This window comes from Chroicocephalus ridibundus, chromosome Z, assembly GCF_963924245.1.
Source record: "Chroicocephalus ridibundus chromosome Z, bChrRid1.1, whole genome shotgun sequence".
Taxonomy (NCBI): Eukaryota; Metazoa; Chordata; class Aves; order Charadriiformes; family Laridae; genus Chroicocephalus; species Chroicocephalus ridibundus.
Genome location: NC_086316.1, coordinates 61425273 through 61433949, shown reverse-complemented (window position 1 = coordinate 61433949; position 8677 = coordinate 61425273). Strand labels below are relative to the sequence as shown.

General features: G+C 35.2%; 1 protein-coding gene across 1 annotated transcript in view; it reads right to left on the bottom strand.

Annotated features, from left to right (window-relative positions):
• Window positions 1–235: 235 nt before the first annotated feature.
• Window positions 236–8677, bottom strand: part of JMY (junction mediating and regulatory protein, p53 cofactor) — a 75398-nt gene continuing 66956 nt past the window's right edge. Inside the window, exon 11 of the mRNA XM_063320803.1 lies at window positions 236–5677. The gene's annotated coding sequence lies outside the window, so the exon portion shown is untranslated. The remainder of the gene's footprint in view (window positions 5678–8677) is intronic.

Below are 8677 nucleotides of genomic sequence, written 5' to 3'. Positions count from 1 at the left end.
TACCTAAATTGTTTATGTGATTTAAGTTTTAACAAGATGTTACCTAAATATTCCCTACTGCACAACCACCTGCCATTAAGGCATGGCAGACAGCTTGAGGAGTTGCCCATAACAATGGAGTAACAATGGAAACCTAAATTAACTAGATAGGATTTTTTTTTTTTGTAGGAACCAAACTGTATTAAAAAATTTTTTTTCATGTTGGTACACATTCAAAGTTAAAACCAGACAGTGGTCAAATAAATATCCTTTAATAAAGAAAAAAGGAATCATTTAAAGCACCAAAACTGTGAGTATGATGTTACATCGCATGTACAAGAAGGTGAGTGCAGTACTTTGTGTACAGGTTTAAATTTCTGAGTCATGATAATAAAAAAACATGAAATACACAGCAATACACTTGCACTGCAGAAAAGCTGCACTAAAGAAAAAAAGAGCAAAAAGCAGACAGTTAAAACTTTTTTTTAGTTTTTAGATATTGCTAGAAATGTTTGTTTAGTTTTTTACCTTCTTTTTTAAACGCTCGTTGCTTAATACTTTATAACATTGAGCATTTTTAGGCATAGTAAATTTGCAGAGTCGTTTACAATAAAATATGCACTTAATATGTCCTTTTGAATATAATGGGAGTTAAAGAACTTTCTTAAAGCCAAGCACAATGTGCTAGTAGTGTTTGAGTCTACAGATAATATTGCACAAAGCTAATCAACAGCAAACTGGTTTTCTTTCGATTATTTCTTATTTATTCAACAGGCTTAACAAAGAAGTTAGTTTCATTAAACTTCACTGGCTTCATTCATGCAAGACAACCTGCATCCATCTGTATTTCTTAAGCTTTCATCTTATCATGATGTATTTGTATATATTTAAGTCGAAATTCAAAACATATAGCAAGCACAGTAACACACTGGGAGATGTTAAGTGAGTATCCCTAATCCCCAACACCTATTTCCCAATTCAGAAATCAAAAATATGTTTCTGAATCTGAAAATCAAGCTGGTCTGCGGCAAACTAATTACTGAATAGGTGGCAGTCTCTGGAATAAAATCTCTGCAGAGTTTGGACTATACTCACCAAAATGGGCATCGTCCTTTTTACTTGTTCCAAATGCACACACTACTGGTTAATAGCCTCAGATATCAGCTTTAAGTAATACTCTACATTAATATTAGAAACTCCACAGAATAAAATTCGTTGCGTGGTCATTTTCCATGAGAGAGCATTCACATTTGAGAAAGGAAAGATGACCTTTTCTGTCAAATTCTGAAGCTCTGTGCCACAGAATATTGATTACCTGAATCATAATAAAAATACATAAATGTCAGGTTGCAGATTCACCACAGTCAGAGCTGGGAGTTTTGGATTAACAGTCAAACTGAACGGGAAGTGCAGAGAACCGTATATACAACAGCCCCTCCCAAAAATACATTGGCACGCCCACCCACCCTTGACCCTCCTAAAAATTCTAAGTATTTACGTATTAGGCAGCAATTAAATATAAATTCATTTTGTAGGAAAAAATTTTAAATTACAGTATATTTATAGGTTAAAAATAGCCATTGCTGTACTTTTTCCAGCATTGATAGCAATATGTCAATGTGCTTATTACACCACAGAGCAATCTGCAGTCAAGTTTAGGATGACCTACTGTCTGCCAGCTCCAGTAGCACTGAAATCATGCAATGTGCTCTCCCAGTAAGGTGCTTCTATTCACTCCTTTTCTCTGCAAGAAGCTTTCACTTGTTCTTAACATCAATTCTGTAGTGCTAAACGTAATGTATTGTCCGTGCTTATGGAATCATTACCCAAAATACACTAAGGTAATTTAATTACATAAGCATTACAATGAAAACAAAATCTGATTACACACGTGAGCAAACCTCATTTACAAATTACACTCTTGAAATTCAGTGCAACAAACGGAATAAGGGTAACATTAACCAATAAAAGTTTCTGCCTCCTCTTCTCATTAAGTTGCATCTTCAATAATGCACCTGTCATTACTTTAATATTAAACATTACAGAATATAGTGTTTATACTCAAAATGATTCTTTACAAATAATGTAGTGAAGTATCTTGAGTCCTATCCCCAATGCATCCACAAAAGAACACAATATATAATCATACTAATTTATTTTATAGGTGTCTGGTGTAGGATGCAGACTGTCAGATTTTTTAAAAAAAAAAAAAAAAACGGAAACAAAAGTGATGCTTAATAAAATTAAAAAAGCCTTCATCTACCCTAGACAGATAATTTTATTAACATATGAGAACACAGTAAAGTGAATAAAATAAGACTATTGGTCATTCGTAAAGGATCTGGAACCTCTTGTGAATGACAGTGTGAAATTCACGTTGATGCAAATTCCATTTCTGATCAAAAGACTATTGTTATTTACCTTACGTTTTGGTTATTTTAGTAGAAATTGAGTATTTCATTTCTCATTCCCACTCATAAAAGATTTTTCAGTCCTTGCATAAGCATTTGTAGAATAAGCATCATGCATTCCAACTCTTTACCTCACTGAATCAGTTACACTATACTAAAACAGTTTTAATTTGAACAAAGAAAGAAGTTTCTAAAAATGGAAAAAGCCTAAAAGCTGACAAACTGCTTAACATAAATGAGTAGCAACAGAACAACGCAGCCACAACAATGAAGTCCAGCCACAAATGAAAAACACCAATAATAGGTAGAAAGGTATTTTTATGGAGGCTCTTTTTCCCTGCATATGCTTAAGTGTTTTTTTCTGTAGTGATGCTTGCCAAGATTTCTCAAGGACCAACTATGGAGGAACCGATCTCATTGTAGCACTGTCGTAATTTCCGTAACTTTCTTGTGAATATACTTAAACTTTCCCCATTTGCTGCTGTAGCCATCCCACTGCGAAATTTCATGTTACAGAGGATGGGAATTTTATGCATTAGCCTGTACACTACATATGCACAATTTTTATATCAAAGTGGAGAATTATGTGAAATTGTGACATCTAGTGACTCAAGAAGGATTAAAATCCAGGCTGGTTTGTTTTTTTTTTTAGCAGTATGTGGAAAAAAAGACATTTAATTTCCACATGGAAGATGGCAATTTTGAACTGATATAAACTGCTATGCTCAGCATAACAACTACTTTTTGTGTGCGCATAAAATACATGTTGGTATGAGAACTCCACTTCTATAAACTAAGCTATTACAGGAATCTAAGATTTCAGATAAATATAAAACACATTAAGGACAGTATTTTTTCTCAATCATGCACACATTTTTCAAGGCAAAGATGACAGATCACGTGGCAAATGAATCTGAGAACTGTATTACAGTACAGCATGGAGCTATTTCGACAAATCACAACACGTGGTAAACTGTAGACACAAATATTGTGCAAGAGGACCATTGCACCTATGCTTTAAAATTTCACTACTTTTCCGCAGCTTGGAATTTTGCTAGTGTCCTATATGCGTACTCTAAGGAATAAAACGACAGGCTGGAAAATAGGAAAAAAATGGACATAAAAGATGCTCAATCACCACTGTTAATTTAGCACTGAGTTTCAGATGAACTATATAATCTGGATTACCATTCTACATCATGGTTCTGCTTTGTGCTACAGCCAAAACTTTAATGACTACCTCAGTTTTAACATGTGGTGTGACTGGAAGTACAGACAAATGTAGAGAAAAAATACACCACAGTACAGGCAATGTCAAATGATTACGCTTTGAAATTGCTGTTATTGCTGCAAGAACACAGTATTTGACAGTTTACAACCACACCACGTAAACTCAGGGTTCAGAGAAGCTGCTAAAATAAAAAACATCCCCTCATTTTAGGTCCTTGGAAAGCGAGTATCAAGTGTTTCATACAGCTGATCTCTGAACAGAAGAATACAGACCTGACGACTAACACAGCAAAAACAACAGAACTCTACAGTAACACTGCTCACAGGTGCTTTGAAAATGAATGTTTGCTAACTTTATAAATAAGGCAACAAGGTTAAGAAAATGCCTGTTGATAGCAAGGGTAAAGTGACATCCTTTTGAGATGTTTGACAGAGCTTTAATTTCAGGACAGTCACAGCAAAAGAACTGAAGAGTCCAAGAGCTGAGATTCCTTTAGGTTACCTAGCCTATTGCTAAGGTAAATTCTCCTGTTCCTCCTTCTGTAAGTAAATGGCTAGACGTGCAATCTCCTGTTACAAATGTGAACACAGTACGTGTTCCATTACAAGACAGCAGCAATGCAGAACTCCACTCAAAAACACCCAAATACGCATAGTAGTTTGTCTGTCACGAGAGGAACAGTGAATGGAACACAGTCCACAAAGGACAGGGACTGTGTATTTCTCAAACACCGTGTCTGTCACGCTAGTAAAAATAAAATGCTAGTGAAGATTCAGTCTTCTTGTAACGGTCTGACTTTCATATCAGATGGAGTTTCTGGATGGTACAAGGCTACTTGGATCTCTGTACTGACATACCTCTTAGTACTGTGGTATCGTAAGAGTAGCTGCCTGCAGCCATTAGTCATGAAGTTTAGGATTACTTCTAAGTATTCACTGCAGAGGAAGTTGTAAATCCCCTTTAAAAAAACCAAAACAACAGTCAGGATCAAAAGGAAACTTCTTTTTTTTCCAGCCAGTAAGATTTTGGTTATGGAATGCAAACATTTTTGCAGCCACTACAGTGAATAATGAAAACCATCAAGAGAAGCATGATTTTCACAACTGAATTATCAGTGTGTTTAAGTGCTTTGACCTTTTTTAAAGAAGGCTGCTTAATCAAAAGCCATTTTAAACCAAAAGAGAAAAATAATCTTAAGTATGAAATTACAAAATATTGCTTCTTATAACAAATGATAAAAGTATAACTAACTTGGTTCAGCATAGCTAAATATTATTTTAAAAAAGCATGAAAATGTCTACTATAAAGGTGTCAGACTACAAATGACCTTCTAAAAAGGTGCTGCAGTATGTCTTGCTAAATGTACCATGTTGGAAACAAACACATTATTGAATACGTACTGAATTCAGCTCTTATTTCTCATTGTGCTGTAGTCACTTGTTACTTTTCATACTGATGTAAAGTTCTTCAAACTAAGAAGAAAAAAAGTCATAGTTGCACGTTACTGAATTTCAGCTACTGCAGTGCAACTAGAAATTCTGCTCTTTCTGTAATATCACACTGCGACACAGCAAGCTTCTCTGCAAGGAGCTATTTAGTTGGATTTTCAAGCAGATGATATATTCAGTGCAGTGAAGGGAATGTTTTATAGCCGGTTTGATGTCTTGGCCGAATCCCAAAGTAACTCAAACAGCAAGTATTCTCTCAACTCAAAATGCCCCTCTCACTTAACTGGCCACACATTACTAACGCAAATATAAAAAGTGCTTAAGAATTGGGCATTCTTGATTATATAAAATGCACATCTAAACAGTTCAGCTTTCTGCTCAAACCATATTTTTTTTGAACAAATTTAAGAAAAAAAGTGGCCCGAAAAATTAACATTTCAGGCAATTTTTTCATATACTGAATCATTTGCCAAAGAAAGACTATTTCTTTGCCAAAGAAAGCCTGCGGAATTGATGGTCATAACTGCTGGCTTTGAATTTTCAGAAATGAAGAGGAAAAGTGATCTTCAACAGGGGTTTCTTTTCTCACATCAGTAGCTGTGAATCACCTGTTTGGGGAAAAAAAAAAAAAGGAACATCTGAAAAGCTAAACGGCTGTACAAATACTCTGTGATCAATGTATTAGGCAATTCCAACATGCAACACTGAGCAGCGTCTTCAAAAGCCTCGATTCTCTTTGCTCCCAGGGTAATGACACGCTATCTCTGGAGCCAGGATACACAGGGTATGATCAGGTCTTTTTTTTTTTTTTTTGCCTTCTGGTGTTATTGAAAGTGAACACAGATTAGAGTTTGAAAAGGCCCAAAATACTGGATTAAGACACAAGGCAGAGCAAAAACTCGGTTCTTAGCTGTTATTTTGTCCGTCACTCCCAGGAACCCAGGTTTCGCATTACTTATGTAATGCAAAATGTACTTAATGTACTGTAGTGATTTATGCGTACCATTATGTACACACACACAGAGATAGGCTTGGGATACTCTGATAACCAGTAATCTTCTGATTTTTCATACAGAAGCTACTGCATCTTTATACTGGTTGTTCAGCTGTAGTTCCAATACATAGCACGCCTCAACATTTTCATACGTGGTCCGTAAGAAAGGAACTGCTCTTACAAACGTTAGTCATCGCTTTATGTAGCGGTTAACTCAAAGCAGGTAATACAAGAGATAACTAGATCTCCTGGAGGAATAAGTTACTATTAGTTTGTCTTCAAACTTCAATAATTAATGAAACCACTTCAGTGGGCATCCTTGCATATACATGGAGACACTTTTTGTCACTTGATAAAACACAACATTATATCAGATGTTATTTTTTTCTCCTTGTATATTTGCCATCGTTCCTAAGGCAAATAATTGCATTCCATTTAGCCTATAAAGACGTATGTGTATTAAGCATGGTTCATAACCTATGTGGCCAATATACTTTTGTGTAACTGTTTTAAAACTAAAATCTCTATGCAACTGTTTTTTGTATGTGCAGAGCTTACAGTTAAAAATCAGTAGGTCAATCTTAAAGCATCGTATTAAATGCTTACAGTAAAAAATACTATTTTGCAATTTCTACAACAGACTTTCATTAGATTTGACTCTTGTGTAATAAATTCTGGGTAACCAGCCAATGTGTTTAAGCAAGCATACTCATCTATATGAAAAATATTTATTTAGCTGAATTTCACGAAGTCTCAATCTCTGTTCTCTCAGATTCTTTTATGCATTTCCATAGCAGGGGTCCATTTTTCTTTTCTGAGTGTTAGCTATTTTGTACAATTATTTTTCAATCAAATCTGTGCTATCTGTTAAATAGTCTCATCTCATGAAAACAGGATTATTTTCATAATAAAATATGACACTGGTAAAAGAAAGCAGGTCCCAGAGGTGTGAACACACAGTCAGAACTCTGACACTGCATCCTGCTTTTGGTCCAAGTGATTTCACGGGACCTCAGCATTTGGCAGGACCCCATCCTTAGAAGGGGAACTGTAGATTGGTAAAAAGGAGACAACCACCACTGCACTACAGGTACTGCACAGCAGTGATTTTCAGCCTGCACTCTGAACTGCTTCTATGGGGCTGCAAAAGATAGCAGAGGAAAATGTGTAGTTATATTGTATGGCAACATACATGTAAGACTTCTAAGAGGATACACCTTCCAATGGAAAGTGTTTAGGAGGTCCACCAACTAGATTTAAACAATTCAAAGTAATCCTTGGAAAATTCCTTCTTTTTTCTTTCTTTTCTTCTAAATGACCTATAGCATTAAAAAGTATTCTTGCTAAAAAATGCAAACAAGATCCCCATGACTAAGTTAGCTTTACCAGCTTAGTCAAAATCACAAAGTTTAAATTTGCTCAGTTATCTAGGAAATAAAAAGAGAATAATTGCACTGAAAAAGCCAAGTCAGTTCCAAGGCATGTCTTTTCTTATAGCTGTCACTTGACTTCTGAGGGGCTGTGGCAGTGGGAGTTTTCAGTATGCAAGTATAGAAAAAAGTTATATCCAGCAAAATTATTTTCACTTTGAGTTTCAGCAAGAGTTAAGTACACCTCCACTCCTGGATTTTCAGCTCCAAAACTAGCAGTACTTTTGGTATAGAACAGAAAGAGTACACAATAATTAAACAGTATTAAATCATTAGTGTGGCCAATAGCTACTTCATGAGGAAATAATGGCAACTTTTATTTTCCTTTTTCAAAAATTTAAATACTATTAGAAAATAGCATACCAATGGAACAGTTTGAGACATAGTATTTCATAATCACAACAACATTCAGCAGATGATGTACTAAGTCACTATCACTTTTTAAACAGCTGTAGCACTTTATCAATAGTCACTCCCCAGCTATAGTAATAACTAACCAGGACAGAAATGCCTGATCGTAGACATCCCAAAAGTTATCTTTTTCATACTGCTAGCTGTCTTGCAAGGATTATAAATATTTATATTCCATACTCTTGAAATAACCTTTGATTTCTAAACAGATTTTTAAATTCTTTACAGATTGTCATATCTCTTGTCCAAATTTTAAGTTTAGTGGGAACTTTCACTGAGACCTAAGTTCATCCACAAGCCAGTAGCAGAAGAACCACCACAGAAGAAAAGTGCTGTATGCCGTTATTGTAATCAATAATCTCTTTGAGCTACTGATGCAGCCATAATTTTGAAAACTAATCTCTTGCTAATTTCTGGGTTTTTTTTTCCTGAAATCACTAATTTCATCTGCTGATGTCTAATACCTGTACTTTCAGGCACCATAGCTTCGTATAATGCAAGTTCATGGGATTCATATGAATAGCAGAAGTATAAATTATATTTGTATATTTACTGCTTATAGTCTGTAAATTCAATGAAGTCAGAGACTGTACAGATTGAAACCCAGCTATCAAAGAGTCAGCCACACAGGGTAACCAATGAAATTTCAATGTGTTCAGCAGTCAAATCTAATCATCCTTCACTTGGAGCTATTCAGCCTGAAGTGATAAACGTGCTAAATTTTTACAAGGCCAGAAGTAATTAGAAAATAAGTAGAACGTGTGTCCAAGAGT